Below are 17034 nucleotides of genomic sequence, written 5' to 3'. Positions count from 1 at the left end.
TATATATTAATTAAGCACAAATTCTAATTTGCGTTTACAGGTTTACATTTGCGTAATATTTCTAACGATGTGATTGAGATTCACATAAGCAGGGGCGGCTCGTGCATAGGCATTGCGGAACTGCAGCACCCCCAAATTTTCTCGATATATATAAATAAACTATTCATTTATTTATATTTGCTTGTAATGTTTAATTTAATCATCAATCCTATACAATTCTCTTATTTTGTATAAAAAATAATAAAAATCCATCTCGTAGCACTTAGGAGGGCGAAGGACGCTAGCAGCGCTGTGTTTACCACAGTGTCATATTGCTACGCTCGCAGGCATATGCACGTCATAGTGAGATGCGAGCTATTAGCGTAAATTAGCGGCACTGTCCGTCGCGCAGTTCCACTGTTGTTTATATGCAGTTTGTGCCAGTATAGTACGCCCACAAATTCGAGACCCTTCGATAGTTCTGCGCATGTCAACAGAAGGAGAATCCATTCCAATAATAGGATAATCAATCTGTAATGTGGGATGAGTTGTTTATTATTACCGGTCGGAAAATTAACTTCTCTTTTATGATCATTGTAGTTAACTATGTTGCTTATATAACAGTTGAAAATTTGTACCTATTAAAGCACGTGATTTCGCGTGTTGGCGACCAATTCGTATGTCGTTCATTTCTTTCTCCCCTTCAGCATGAATCGACTATTCTTGGCAAGTCTCCAAGCGAAGATCTCTAAAGCGTGGGCATACATAGTAGAGTGTTTGTAGTGCTCATCGTGTTTACTCCTCTCTTTAAATATTTGAAATAGCACTATCCAAAAGTTGTAAATCCATTCCTTTAATTACAATTAAAGGAATGGATTTTATTTTTAAGTAATTTTGAATTATACTAAATTATCATTTTATCGATAAAAAACAATATTTTTTCATAAAACAAAACAAGAAGAATATATTTTATTTTTAAGTCATTTTGAATCATACCAAACTGTATAATTTTATCGATAATAAAAAAAATTTTTTTTTAAATTTTTATCATAATTTTGATATTTTATCCAAACACACAGTGTGTATGTATATTTCGAAAGTTGCAGCACCCCACGATTTCAAGCCACGAGCCACCACTGCACCTAAGTAAATAAATAATAAACTTATTTGCCTCTCAAAACTGTTTTAATCTCTCTCTCTCTCTCTCTCTCTCTCTCTCTCTCTCTCTCTCTCTCTCTCTCACTCAGGAAATATTAGTGCAAAGAAGTCACCCTTTTTGAACGAAAGCTTATTTAGCTGCATGATGATCGCGCTAGTCACATCACCAAATCAACTATATCTAAATATGAACGACGCAACTGTGTTGGTAATTCAGCAGAAAATTCTTCACTGGATTATTTAACGTACGTATCAATATTAATGAAAAACTTCAATAAATAGTATGCTGTTTACATAAAGTAATGAAATGTGTTGTAGGGTTAAGGTAGAAAGGGCTGTATTGTGGCGCCATCTCTGAGCAGTAAAAGATAATCAATTTTAAACCAGCTGCTTAATATTTTAAAGGATAGTACACATATGATGAATGCCTAAAAGACAGGTATTACACAAAAAAAAAAAAAAAAAATCAGTACTTTTTTCCCCTTAAGATCCGCTCTCTCGCAATATCTTCAGATAGTAATTAAATGTCACGGTTAAAAACAAACTCTTCAAATAAAAACCAAATTTTATAACGCTAGCAAAATTCGATTTTCTTGTGCATCTCGTAGTGATGAGTTGCAGAGATAATGAGTTCTGCACTCACGAGAGAAGTGCGATAAGATTTAAATTAGAGACTTCTTCGTGTGTTTCATTAAAACGAAGGCATATTCCATGTAGACATCAAACTATCGTGTTTCTTAAGTAAGGCGTTTTAATTTTTCTTCCTTCGCTTCTAAACTCCGTCCTGCGATTTGCATATTCTATTATAAAATTACGTACATTTGAGGTCATCTTAAACAATAAATTGATTATGATTTGAGTAAAAATAAAACTTCAAAATTATTATAATTACTTTTCGTCTAAGACGGAGCAATATACTTAGCTCTGTATCAAAATATTCTTCAAGGACTAAATAAAATACAATATTTGCTTTCTGTCAAGAAATTAACAAACTTCGTATTTTAATTTACTAGCGTAGAAAATATGAAGCCGCCACCTATCCGAATGTTCTTACATAAACCAATTATGGTATCGAAAATAAATTTTACTTCCTAATAAATGGTAATTCGCTTTTAAAATTATTATATATTTACTAAAAATACTTCTTTTTGACAAAGGATAATAATAAGGAAAAAAAGCGACTAATATACAAAGCATATTAGTCGTTCTTCATACAATTAAACTTGGCATTTTCGGATTAACACCATTAGATATGACGACCTCTATCGGAGTATTTTTTTTAAGAACGAAAATGAAATATAATAAACAGAAAATAAATTTTATTTCCTAATAAATTGTAATTCGCTTTTAAAAATATTATATATTTACTAAAAATACAATTTATTTGACAAAATATAATAATAAGAAAAAAAAAGCGACTAATGTACAAAGCATATTAATCATTCTTCATACAAATAAATTAGCATTTTTGGATTATCAGAATTAGATATGACGCCCTCTATCGGAGTATTTTTTAAGAACGAAAACGAAATATAATAAACAGAAACACAACAGATGTTTACGTACGTTTTACTAACATTCATTAACAAAGGTGCAAAATGTAACAACATACTGTAGTCAAAACCAAAACAACTTTTTTTTTTCTTCTTTGTTTTATTTAATTAAAAGCAGCTCGGTAACTTTTTCCATTATGAATCTTTGCAAACATGTGCAGTAAATCTTGTGAATCATTATCACATCAGACATAAAGTTCAAAACTTCTGTTACGTTTTTTTTTTTTTTTCATTTCTTCTTGAACAACAGGAAAGAATAGCATTCTCTTCACTTCCATCTAGAATCTCGTTTGCAGTTTCTGAAGCAAATATCACGAAGATACATTTGGGTTTTTTTTTTTTTTCCCCTTCAAGAATGAATAATTTTGTCGGCTCAAGGATATAAGCCTCTAGAAATGCATCAAGGAGAAAGGTTTTCTTAGAATGAAATACAGAAATAAGTAGCGGCAAATTATATTTAGGTGGAGTTAAATATTAGCTTTGATAGCCCATCTGCTGAATAAAACTTGATTTAGGCATTTTGAAGATTTCCAGGCAACATTTTTTTTTTCTATGTAAGCGTAATCTTGCTTTTTGCACAATATCACTAATCTGAAGTTAGCTGTTGTTGTTTTTTTTTTTTTAATATCTCAGCAGTCCGATTTCTTTTTTTCTTTTTTTTATGGAGAAAAGAAGAAAGTGTTTATGTACCACTAAACTGGGTATTTGAAATGTTTACTTTTTTTTCTGCATCTTAAATTTTTAATTTGCTTTTATTCTGTTATCTAGCATCGCTCAACACTTAAAAAATCATCTCTCCAAGAGATATCATTTTCTATTTTTATATCCCAAAATTTGAGGAGAAAAAAAAAAAAAAAAGAATAAATGAAAGTGTTTTAAAGCTTGCGATTTTTTGTTTCCAAAAATAAGATAAATCAGCCTAGGAATGATATGACAGGCCTTTTATAATTGCGTTAGAAACTTGCTGTAATGGACAAAGTGACCATGAATGCAAAAAGTGCTTCCGATACGTAATTTAGCTGTTCGAGTACAACAACTATCGTTAGACTGAAATTATTAAATTTTTACATTCCCACTGCTTTGAATCAAACAAACAAACCCATTGATTTGTCTATTTTTATTCAAAGATATATCCATTTAAAAAAACTAAGCAGTTTACAGCAATATATAATGTGTTAAAATGTTTTCTTGATTATGAAAGCGCACGCACGCACACACACGCACACACACACAGTTAACATACATAATATACTGGCCTCAAAGCCCTTTAGTTGCTTCTACCATTATTTCAAATAACTCGACCCTCAACAGAGAATGTTTTTCTGGGCACAAAATCGCTACACTCCAGAGCAACAAATCAGCATCCATTTCTTTGTTCTTGATAATATTCCAATTTTTTCTCATTCTAAAGTTCTTTCACAATCAGTTTTTCTGTACATAAAACAGTTTATTCTGTCTACTTTCAGTTTTACTAATTCGACATCATTTAATAATAGGGGTATAAAATATTATAAGGGGGGATATTAAGAAAATGACATTTTAAAAATTTCAACCTCTTCTCAGGTAATTAGCAAACACCTTTTCCATAATGCTAAACCATTATAATCAGTTGTAGGCTCGATCCTAGTAGCCAAGTATACGAACCTTTTCTAGGCTTTTTTTTTTCAGCAACTTCCCAATTAATCGAGCTAATGCCAACAAGTCGGTTGTTCCGACTTGTTGGCATTAGATTGAGTTGACAACAGACCAGGATTTTTGACAATGCAACTGAGAAAAAATCCGCCGTAGACTTCATACTGTTTCAGACGTTAATACTATTTACGTTCAGGAACACAATATGGCGGCAGTTGAGTTTCGCATTCTCTTCCTGATATCTTCAAAATCATCGGTAGTCACGAATTCCACTATCGTATATCGGTGATGGCTATGAATGGAGACTTCACTGGCTTGAAAGTTATTTGGTCTAAAAGAGCATCGCTTACTTTATTTGGAGAATTAAAGGCATTACAGAATTTATTATTTTATTTATAATGAAGAAGGAGACGATTTTGCTAAATTTAAAGCAACAAATGAAATATATATACATACATACTGGTCACTACATTAGAGACTTTTATTTTTCATATAGGCATGTGACTGTCAATACCAAATCTCTTCAATTCCCAGAGCAGAGCTGGGTGATTTTTTGGGTGGGGAACAGCCTTCATTAAATGCTTTGGTCAGCTGCTACACACTGGAAGTTCTCTTTGTCCATACAGGCCTCCTTAGACTATGCAGTCTAGTTCCTGACAGACTGTCTTAGGACCACAGTTACACCTCTTAGACAAGCAATGTGGGTTATTTTTCTACTGATTAAACACCCAGAATAGCTCTCCTTTTGGGAAATGGTTTCCCAGAACATGCGGTGGACGCTCGTGACCAAGTATTTTGTCTATACGATGCGTAAGTGACATTTACGTGCATCTGCATAAATATTTCTAATTCATTAGCTGGTATAAGTATATACAAGAGTGGCCCATAAGCCATGAAGTGGTTTGAACATTTAATAACTTTTTTTATTTATTATATTTTTTGTTATAATGAGCTACATTATACAGAACCTAAAGATTTTTTTTAATTAATTATGAAAAAGCAGTTATTTTAAACCTCTTATTGACTTATGGGCAACTCTATATACAGATTAAAAATGCTGATATGAATTCAAGTGATTTCGCTGTCTTCATGTTATTAAATATATTGAAAGATCTTTAATACAAACGTCTCCTTTGCATAGTCGACAGATGAATTCGACATGCACCCTTTGATGGAAAGAGACCGCGTACCAGAATCTACACGACTCGCAAAATCTTTATAATGTCTTTTCAATTGATAATGAGTTAGCCAGTTCATATGATTACAGATGTAGCATCGTTTTTTTCCTCTGAAAAACTTAGAATTCTTTCCAACAAACCGATCAGGTAACACATGCAGTTAATAGACGTAACATACATTTGAAAAGTGGAGTAAAGTTTGGGTAGATTGTAAGGTCCCAGGAGATGTGTATAATTCGATCAGTATTCATGTAGTGCAGATGCATCCACACATGCTAATTTATCGCATTTTTATGCATAAGGATGGTCGTCAGAGGATATAAAATATTCGAATATATGTTCAGGTATTTTTTAAAGAAAAAATCTCTCCTTTGGTTGGTTGGGTTTCAATTATTTTCTTCCATATTTTCAATGGAAATAATATGGTGACAGTATATGAAATATTTTTGAAGTAAAGAAGGGAGGAAAAAAGAATTGGAAAGGTTCTATAATTTTGGTATGCATAGTTGGGATAGAAGAGGTTTAAATCTTGAGAGTTATGGAAATCTGAAGTGATCAATACTTTGTGATGAATAGGGGAGGTGAACGAATTACATGAAGCGTATGCAGAAGGGAGAGAAAAAAAAAAAAAAAGATTCCAATAAGTATTTGGATACAGAGAGAGAAGCTTCAAATATTTATAGAGATGTTAAAAAGAGGAAGTAGAAAAATTAAACCTAGGATCCATAGGATCGAATATTCAACATAACTGTAGGCTATGTGAACCCATTGAGAAACAAAACATTGAAATTATTCATTATTCTAGCCTCTGTATTTTATGCACTTTTATGTAGTTCCATTGGTAAAATATCCCTCGAAGCTAAGTTTTTTCTTTCATATTTTTTCCTTTAGTCCAGTAAAAGTGACCAATCCGAAAAACAACACGACAAAATTAAGGTTGAAAAATAATAATTTAAAAAAAATAGCGTAAAATAGTGTGGATTATTCAGATAGACTTGTCAGAGCCCTCTGCTAAATTCCTGCTTCTCCGAATTCATCGCTATTTAGCAAATCGCAGATGTATTTGTATTCTGTACAGCGAATCAGTTGTTACAAATGAATCAATTATCAGCACACACATCCTGCACAGAATACATCAGTCAACGAATTCTACGAAACAAACAACATTTTTGCACAAAAATATCCTTCTTCCATGATAAAACCAGGGTCATGATACCATTCAATTCCTCTGAGCTCAGTGCAGACTACAAAAACCTGTTTGCATAGACCTTAAAAGACATCTCTAGTCAAGGCTATCATTAAATTCAAACATCCTGCTTGGCAAGAATGCAACAGGTATTTCCAAAATAAATTTGCCTTTTTCCGTCATCTCTATAAGAAAAAAAAAGTTCAAAGTAGGGACGAGTATTATTCCAATTTGACATGAAAAAGATGTCTTATGTTCAAAATAATAAATCAACCGAAATAAACAATACTACAGAAGTGGTTATAACAAAATTTATACCTTATTGCGAAATCTGATATTTATACCGATAGATGGAGCCACATTTCTAATACCGGCGTAAGTACTTACCTACAAAATCTGACACAGATAATGTAAAAATAATTTATAAAAATTGCAAAATAAATTATGGAATTTAAATATTGTTTCATACTCATATTACACACTAGTATATCGTCCCTTCACCTCGCTATAACTTGCTGTTTTTGCAATAATCGACCTAATTTATAACACTATATCCGCACAGACATGCTGGTTAAAATGAGCTTAGACATCTGCTGTAATCAACCCGCTTTTAAAATATTACCACACCTCTGAACACATGCCGGTAGAAATAATCAACTGTTAAATATCTTTTTATTTTTAATGTCTAAAGTAGAAATGTACTTTAAATACTAATACTAAATAGGGCGTTGATTTAATCGGAAAGTAAGATTATCTTGTTGCACTCCTTGTGAAATTTGTTTCTACACGTATTGCACACGAATTTGAGAGGATATCCTTAAATAATCGCGTGATTTACGGAAATAGATGAGTAATGAATAAGGAAATGCGATATCGTAATATAAGGGAAGGGCATATTTGAACTGTCATCACAAATGCGATTTTGTTCCCTTATTTTTAGCTTCAAGTTGCAGTTTTGTAGAAGTCGCCATCATCAGTGTAAACATTGACTATTTATGAATGCTTATGGGATAGTATTACAAATTTACGCATCGATGCCTGTGGAGTATTTTACGTATATACATATCACATTTGTCTCTTTGGGACCGCCTTCTGGGTCATCTATTGATGTCACCAAAGCGAGCACGTGCGGTATTGAAGCCCAGTGAAGAACAACGAAATGGGTAGAATTCATAAAATATCCCAATTCTATAGTTTTATAAACATGCTAGTGATAAACACGCACACAGTTACCCTGCACCATCGATTTACATATCCCACGGTTGTCTGGGATGTTACGCAACCTACCTTTAAATGGTACCGTGTCCTACTTTTTTCGTATTACGTTTGGAAGGGGAAATGACCTTTTACCTATTTTGTACCTTGCATTCTGCAATCTGGTGTGTCATCCGACTCGGCTATATGTGGTGTGTAAAAGAAAACTCCCACCTGTCTTGAAAAACAACTCTTTATTCCCCCCCATCATCCCCTTCTAAACCCTGAATGAATCTATGTTAATAGCACACGGAGAAAATTGTGTCATCTAGTGTTGTGTTAGGTATGGTAGCATTCTTAATGGTCATTACATGTTTGTATTTCGTATATCTCGTCATCACCATCACAAAGATCCACCAAATAACTTTTTAAGTTAAAAAAAAAAGCTAAAAATAAACTCGCATTAGTACATTCGCCATTTATTTTTTATTCTAGAAATAATTTCAAGTTCATTGCTTCCTGACGTCACCATGCCAACAGCATTCATCGGCACGTGTAATCCAATACAGAACAATGATTATGCTAGCAGCAAAAAAAAAAAAAAAAAAAACCATCCGCTTTTATACCTGCTGCGCTAACAGCTATGCATGTGTCTTAACTTGTTGGTGGTCACTGCACTTTCGCCTGCGCTAGACGTAACATGCGCCAGTGGTATTCGTTACTTTTTTTTTTCTTTGTTAGACTTGTTCTTCTTTCCTTCCTACCACCCCTTAACCTGGAATGAACTGATATAGTTGCGCGGTATTTGATACTAATCACTCACTTTGTACCAAATCCCACATCTCATGGTTAAAAGAATTAGGGTGAGAATTTTATATCTTTGCGCTTGACTAACCAGTAGCTTTTCCAGTTTAAGTGGCTCACAGCTATTCATCGTTGTTCTACAATGGTTGCTCCCAAGAATAAGAATAAAGCATCGTGCCTTTGACTTGCATGACTGGAAACAATAAAAATGAGTTCAAATAAAAATTTGCATTCTTTTTCTGTATGGTAAAAGTACATCTGTTTATTGGAAGCTATTTATATTTACTAAATTTACTAAAAAAACCAAATATTCTAATTAAAATAATCATATATGGGGAAAAAGTCTTATCTTCGCAAATGTTTTTTGAATAAATTAAATTTTTAAAATAACACCTTTTTCTTTTTTTCATGACCAGAGATGAAATAAATGGCAGGTCAGCTGAGAACTTTAATTTATACATGTCAGATATTCCGCACAACTCAATTCATCCGTCATGGATGATGATGATAAAGCATTATTAGCCAGATCTCTCCGACCACACTCCTTACTAGAAAACTTCAAGAAAACCTTCTAAAGTTAGAGAAATGATTCTCCAAATGGAGACTACAAGTGAATCTCCAAAAAACCTCAGCCATTCTCTTCACGAAAAGATCGATATCTCCAGCAGGAGACGTCTTACTATTCAATACTAAAATTCCCTGGCAGACAGAAACAAAATACCTTGGTTAAAAGTTAAAAAATTAACTTTTAATCAACACTACGTGTTGATGTGTTGGTTAAAAGTCATCGCCCAGATCTACCCCTAATTAACAGGAACAGTAAACTAAACATCAGAATCAAATTGCTTTTATACCAGCTGCTGATTCGTCCCATGGTCACTTACGCTTCTCCAGCCTGGAGCCACACCTCCATCACTCACATTTTCAAACTGCAGTACAAAACAAGTGCTTGCGAATGATCCTAAACGCCCCATGGTTCGTCAGAAACAATCAACTTCATCGAGATACAAATATTCCTTATCTCTTCTCTTTCCTACAATCTTTAGCAACAAAGTTTTTCCTAAAGACGTCCATACACCCCAATGAACTAGTTCAGCAAGCTGTAGCCTACGAAGTAACAACGGATATATTTAAACATAAAAGACCAAAAGCCATTGTAGCTTCCTGTAGCGATGCATAATCGCTACAGCCTGTATAGCTCAGTGGATGTGGCATTTGCAAACCACGGCGCTTGGCCACATGAAGAAAGACTTGGTTTCGAGTCTAGTCGGCCACTAGAGGAAATTTTTCTAAGCCTTTTTTCGACCGGTTCCCGAGTTAGTCGATCTCTGGCACGGGCAAGCGGGTTTTTCGTCCCGTAAACTCAAGAAAATCGACCGTAGAACCCACATTATTTCAGACATTAAACATATTGTGTTAGGGTTAGGGACCACGAGATGGCAGCACATTTGAGCCGTCTCTCTTCACTGTGTACCACTTAATTAGTGATAGCCTTGGGCCATCTACCCCTCATTGGTACCAGTGGAGATTGAACTGCCCACTCAGTCTCCAAAAGTTAGATAGGGCTAAATGGCCTCGCCTACTCCGTATACGGGAATAAAAAAGGCGTTAGGTGATTTTTTTCATTAGATTCAATTATAATTAATTAATTAACAATTATACATTTCCAATTAATGATTATTCTTGAATGATACAATTTTTTTTTGGGGGGGGGGGGGGGGTACATAAGTATTTTCAGCCCGCTAGAAAAATATACACCAGTTTTCCCTTAATTGCTATGCTTTTGAAATCAAAATCACCGCTGCCCACATTCCCCCCCCCCAAAAAAAAAGAAACTTTCCCATTACAACATTTTTTAAACCAACCCAGGAACCGAGCGACCGGGATGAAAGTAAAGATTTTGCCATTTTCTATCAGAACATGTTTGTAACTTTTAGATGAGTCAAATTCCATTCGTTTGGGTCGCATACTTGCATACCAAAACTTGTAACGAATTCCGAAATGTGGGTGCATTCGCAGAAAGGCTCACTAGACGGCAGTGAAGATTTCGTCTCGCGATTTCTGTACCGAGAAATGAAAGCTCCCGGATGTATCTGATTCAAGTGACATACCAGATTCGAAGCAGAGACAGTTCTTTAGCTTAAAATCTCACTTCCAGAATTAGTAGAATCTTTTGATAGATCAAAATCTCATCTGATCATTCAAATCATTCTGTGTGACCTGTCGGATGCACTTTCTGTTTCGGATATACTTCCTGTTCCATAGTGGATGCAGAAGGTTTTTTTTTTTTTTTTATAATTTTAAATTTTAAAATTAGAGATTTTAAATCAGATATAAAATTCACTGCCGAACTAGAACGAAATAACTGCCTTCCATTCCTGGATGTATTTCTCACACGATGCTCTGGTAGATTTAAAATCTCCATATATCGAAAACCAACTCACACAAATAAATATCTGCACAGTCAATCTCATCACTTTCCACCACAAAAGCTCGGAACTATTTCTACCTTAGGACACAGAGCACGCTCTCTTTTAAATGAAGCAGATGAGCTCAAAAAAGAAATTAGTCACCTTTCTCTTATCTTTAAACAAAATGGATATTCTGAAAAAACGATTAAGAAATTTCTTCTGGATCCTCCTAGGCAGTGTACTATGGAAACTACTGATTTTAAAGGTAGCATTCAATACCTTACATTAATTCAGTCTCCAATAAATTGGCTAAAGTCCTTAAAAAATACTACATCAGGACCTTTTTCACTACACTCCCTAAAGTCCGTTCTCTTGTAAGCCATCCGAAGCCTATTCATCACAACCTGAAATATCCAGGTGTTTACAAGTTGTGGTGCGATTGTAATATTCCTTATTTTAGACAGAATAACAAATCTGTTGAACTTCGTATAGAGGAGCATAAGAGAGACATCTCCTATAAAAGATCACATGCATCTGCCCTATCCAGTCATGTTCTTTTCTCAAACAATCCTCATGATGATCTACAAAGTCACTCAGTGTGCTGGGATAAATCCGAAAACATTTTTCGCTGTAGTGATGAGTCTGAAAGGAAAATCGTGGAGTTCAGGGAAATCCTCCTTAATCCTAAACAATTGAACAACAATTTGAGTTACAACATCCCTGATAGCCATGCTGCAGTTGTTCAATACTGGCGTTCACTAGAACCTGCAAGCACGCATGCAACAAACAATACCACGTTAGACAGAACAACTTGAAAAATACGTTTTTGTGTCAATTATGTATTGCATTTTTTGCCTGTAATTCTCAGTTTTTTGTAACTTCAATTTTTATTGCTGTGTTCTACCTTTAGTGGATACCTGAAGAAGGCTGTAAAAGGCTGAAACTAGTTGTATCATTTTCATTAAAACTTCATATTTTATCTTGGTTTAAGTCATTAAATATTTATTCTTTAAAATGTACCATTACAACAGAGTAGAAGCTCAGGAATATATATATATATACAAAATAAATTATTCTGCTATCAATAAAGAATATTTTCATAATACCATCTTTGCTTTCTCCACTACATTTTTTTTTTTTTCTTTGTGAATTCACTTACATCCCCAGGAGTTCCCAAACGGATGACTGAAAATCTGAAGGATACTTCAGGATGGACTGTTTTTCATGTAATTCTGCTTGGTTGCATCTGAATTGGCATTTGTGCTATTCAGTAGATATGAGGTCGGGTCAGACGCTTCAAAGATTCAAGTTTTCTCTTTCTTAATTTAAAACCACTGAGCAGAAGGAAGCAATTGATTAGCCGCATCTTCCCTTGTCAGAAAGTTTTCCATTTTTTTTTTTTTTATAGAATGAATAACGAACAAAAGGTATAATGTGCAGGAGGTAGACAAGGAGAGGAAGCTGAAAGCTGCCCTCAGGCGATATTCAGTATTGTCGAACAACAATAAAACGACGGTGAGTTTAAAATCCTGCAAACCCCAGCACCCGCTTGGATACTGAGAATACTCAAAATCCACGACACTACGTCATCTCTACTGATCTACAACCAGGTGTGCTTACCAGATAACGTAAAAAGCAGTCTGAATGTGTGTGTGTGTGTGTGTGTGTGTGTGCCGGATATAAGATTTCGAAATAAGATATTGAAATAAATACACCCCAAATTTAAGTTATTTGAGACAACAAAACAAGACCTTCAAAGAACCCGATCTTCTAATATTTCAGATCAACTTGAAATCGTATTCATATTATGTTCACCTCTATTAAACCTCTTGGTGCTATCAGAGGCCACTTTGACTGAATAGGTTTCACATGACGCTTCTGTTTGTGCAGACAGAAACCCGACAATCAGATCTCTTTGATGATGGAGCGAATTTTCCGTAGCATTTTCTTAATAACGATAAGGCAGGTATCTTTAAGTGTAAGCTGAATGTTTTCGTTCCTGAGAACATAAGTAACTGATAACTAGATTCCTCGTGATTTTAATTATTGAAAAAAATCAACCAGTCTACAAATTTAGTCAGCTACTACTACTACAATAATCCACATAATTATTTAAACAGAAAACCCGTTTCAAATGTTGAGTCACAGTTGCACAAAAAACCAACAGCAAAAGACAAAATCAACAGGGATGTCAATTACAGAAATATTTTCACGATTTGCGCAGTCCCAGAAGAATCAAACACACCGGATCATATGCAAGCTAGCTTAAGTTCACTACACGTGCAGTCTGCGTTGAAGTTTTAAAAATCATAACACCATTTCAATAGATTCCCAGTGTGTTCGATAGTTTCGTAAATAGCAAACATGGGTTGACAATAGATCTCTCCAAACAGGTCAATTGTGCCTCGAGGAAACGGGTGGGCAGAGAGCTCCTCTCGTCAAGCCCGTGCATTACAACAGATATATGGTCCACTCCTAGACAGGGAGGGGGAAGTGCTATAAAACAGTAATTATTCCCCCTGCTCCATAGGTAGCAGGCGCCATGATGGCTTCCCTCTTTCCGGTCAAACTGATGGTTCTAAATTAAGAACAGCAAACTCGAACTTCAACATATTTCAGTTGACTGTTAAGATCATTATGTAGTTGGTGTAGTTAGGTATAAGCAACGAACCTTTCGTATGTGCAAGACTTTAAGTATTTTCTTCACGAGAATCCTTCCTTCACCTCGAACAGCACACAAATAATTAATTTTATTGCTGGCTGTCTTCACTAGACTAATGAACTTTGACTTAGATGTGACCAAAATAAGGTGTCGAATATGAGTTATTAGCAAGTCTTCAATCCATTGTGCGTGTTTGTGTGTGCGTGAGTTTTAGAAAATATTTACAATATAAGCATTCCCCCCCCTATTAATTTAGCATTAATAGGGGGGGGGGAATCCAGAAAATAAATACAAGTCTGAGATAATTGTGTGTGCGCAAATATGTTCCATTACACCTCTGCTTTAAGGCGTGATTTTCTATGGGCTTATCTGTCTCTCCTATCAGAAAGACAATTGGCAATAAAACTCGGTGACAGTTGCTGTGGAGGACGCCAAAGCGATATCAAGAGATGATAAGGCCGAAAAAGTAAGGGGGGGGGGGGGTTGTAGGGGGAGATTATAAGGTAAGCACTAGATAGTATCGTACACTATCCTCGATACGTTTCCTTAGAAATGCAAGAAAATGAGAAAAATAACTCAACTATCCAAGTAAGTTCCCGCATATAAACTAAACCGGAATTAAACTGAAACTCAAAATTTAAAAGTCATACGAACATGGTATTAAAGAAATGGACACAAACAAAATTTAAAGACATCAAATACACGTTAGCACAGTGGAAAGATATTTAATTAACTGTAATTAAATATAGAAAGATTTCGGTTTAAGTTTCGTACACGATCATTAGTGGGACCAAGTAGAACTAAGCAATACAAACAAGAACAGTGAAGGCGTTTGGGCAATTTTATCTTTTTTTCAGGTGCAGTCGCGTAGAAAATTAATTACTTACACTGTACATCAGTCAAATGTAAAGCTAAAGAAATAATTTGGTACGAATCGAAGCAACATTACAGTTTCACACATTTTCGAAAACTGAAAATAACTCAGAACTTTTTAATCTTTTGCATGATTTCGCAAAACGAGTTTTGATCACTTAGTCTGTCTGTCCGTCTGCCAGTTCTGGAAAGAAATTGAAGGTAAACTAAACAAGGAAAGAGATGGATTGATAGATTTTTTTTTTATTATTAAACTTGATAAAATGTACATTGGAAGATTAACAAAAAAGGACTACTTACGTATTATAAGAATGTATATGACAGAGAAAAAATGATTTTCTTTTTAGATATACAATAGAAATGAGGGAAAAAATATACATTAGTGGTAGACAGGATGTGTCTTTTCAGCAGGAATCAATATTACAGTTCAGCATCACTCTTAGTTATCGTTCAGATGAAGTGTATTGTCTTCGGCAATCCAGAACAGGGTACCAGTTGGATTCCACTCCTCTATGAATTTTGCGACTGTTCCTGTTTCTTTGTAATAATCAAATTCCAGTGAAAGCCTGCTTTGTAGTTTCCTCAGTAGGCTACACATGAAGGTTTCTTTCGATTCAGTGATGGATGGATGTTGGTTATTTCTGGTGTGCTTAAACTGTAAATGACGGCCTTGGCGCAGATGAAGAGGAAATTGCATATATTGTGTTTGTTCTCTTCTGTATGGACTAAATTCCAGTAGTCTTCTTGGCTGGGTACGTAGTTACAGGTGCTAGAGGCTGTATTCAGGGCGTAGGTGATCATCGCTTTGTTTGCAGGACAAATTAGATATGTGTGTTCCGCATTGCCTGAAACTTCGCGGATTAGACACCGATCCGATTGTCTTAACTGAAATTTGTGGAGCTTAGTAGGAGTTTGCAAGATGTTATGCCATAGCCTCCATTGTATCGGTATCTGGTTTGGCACACCTCGATTGATGTGGAAGATTCCACTGAAAACTGGGATGGCATGTGCAGCTACTAAATGAGAGGGTTAAGGATGAATATACGAAGGGCAAGGTTGGAGCCATTGATATGAGGAAGTGGTATATTTTCTTATATCTCCCATGTGGTCTAGTGGCTAGGATACCTGGCTTTCACCCAGGAGGCCCGGGTTCGATTCCCGGCATGGGAATATATTTTTTTTTATATATATTTGATAGCCTTCATAACTCTCTTCTCCGGAAACGCTGTGTATATAAATACCTTCATTTTCTTTCCTTCCATGGATAGATAGATAGAGATAAAGGAAGAAACAAATAGATAAAGAGACTTTCGCACTACCTTTAAAAATTAAACGTATAAACGTATATATCTCCTCTATGTATCAATGTATATCCTCGATAAGTCTTGACTCCAGGAGGTGTTTATAATAATAATAAACATGAATCATGTATGTTCAAATATCTTTCCTTTTAGATCTCGCATTCTTATTTTTTGAATATGTGATAAAAATTGAAGTTGATTTATCGTGGCAATTTTTAAGCATTGTAACGTTTTTTGTTCTTTAAATTTTAAATTTCATTTAAAATTAAATTTTTAATTTTTTTAAATCTTAAATCCTCTTTCCTTAAACTGTAACGTAAAAGTTTTTAAAAAAAATTCATATGAATGCTATTCTGTAGACAGCATATAGAAAAAAGAAAAATGCAGAAAAGGAATGAAAAACGAATAGGGAAAGATAAGAATGCCTTGAAGAAAGTGAAGTTAGGGAAAGAAATTTTCCCAGCAAATATATCCAGTCTGCGTTTTACAGGCTATAATTGCCACACTCCTCTTCCCTTCTTTGTACTCATGTCGGTCCTTTGTTAGAGGTCCAAAGTTCTTTTAGTTACTGTGGCATTACAATTTTAACCTTGCCAAGGTCGAGCGAAACATTATCTCGTACTCTTTGACCCTACCTTCCATCCTACCACACCGGAGGGGCAGAAATAGTGACGCCTAGGTAGTAATCTCTGTGGAAGAAATCGTACCGCTTCCCACACCCCTGCTAAGACATGCAGGGAAGAAGAAGAAATTGTAAACAATGGCAAACAAAATTCTTCACAAAAGAGTTTGGGGGTGGTCCGTAAAAGGGAGAGTGCATACCCCTTAAGTTGTTTTCGGTGTTTCGGTGACCCACTGCCTTTGGGGAAAATCTAAACGAGTTTAACCTGGTTTAGAAATTTTGGAATTGTCAGTTTTGAAAAATTAGCGAATTTGGGTGAAGATAGTTCCAGCCAAGGGCGGATCCAGTCTTCACGTTTGAGAACAGATTAAGAAGGGAGAAACAAGCCTTTGTTCTTAGCATGGGATTAGCGAAAAGAATAATAATAATATTAATAATAAAATAGTCCAGAATATATTCTACAACGCTCTTAGTCTAAAAT

General features: G+C 34.9%; 1 non-coding gene across 1 annotated transcript; it reads left to right on the top strand.

Moving 5' to 3' along the window:
* Positions 1–15728: 15728 nt before the first annotated feature.
* TRNAE-UUC (transfer RNA glutamic acid (anticodon UUC)) lies at positions 15729–15800 on the top strand. Its single transcript has one exon. It is a non-coding gene; the product is annotated as a tRNA-Glu (tRNA).
* The last annotated feature ends 1234 nt before the right edge of the window (positions 15801–17034 follow it).

The sequence above is a fragment of the Typopeltis vanoorti genome, chromosome 23 (assembly GCF_054136105.1).
Source record: "Typopeltis vanoorti isolate ZY-2024b chromosome 23, IOZ_Tvanoo_1.0, whole genome shotgun sequence".
Lineage (NCBI taxonomy): Eukaryota > Metazoa > Arthropoda > Arachnida > Uropygi > Thelyphonidae > Typopeltis > Typopeltis vanoorti.
The sequence above is the reverse complement of the archived record's forward strand: the minus strand, read 5'-3'. Positions and strand labels throughout refer to the sequence as shown.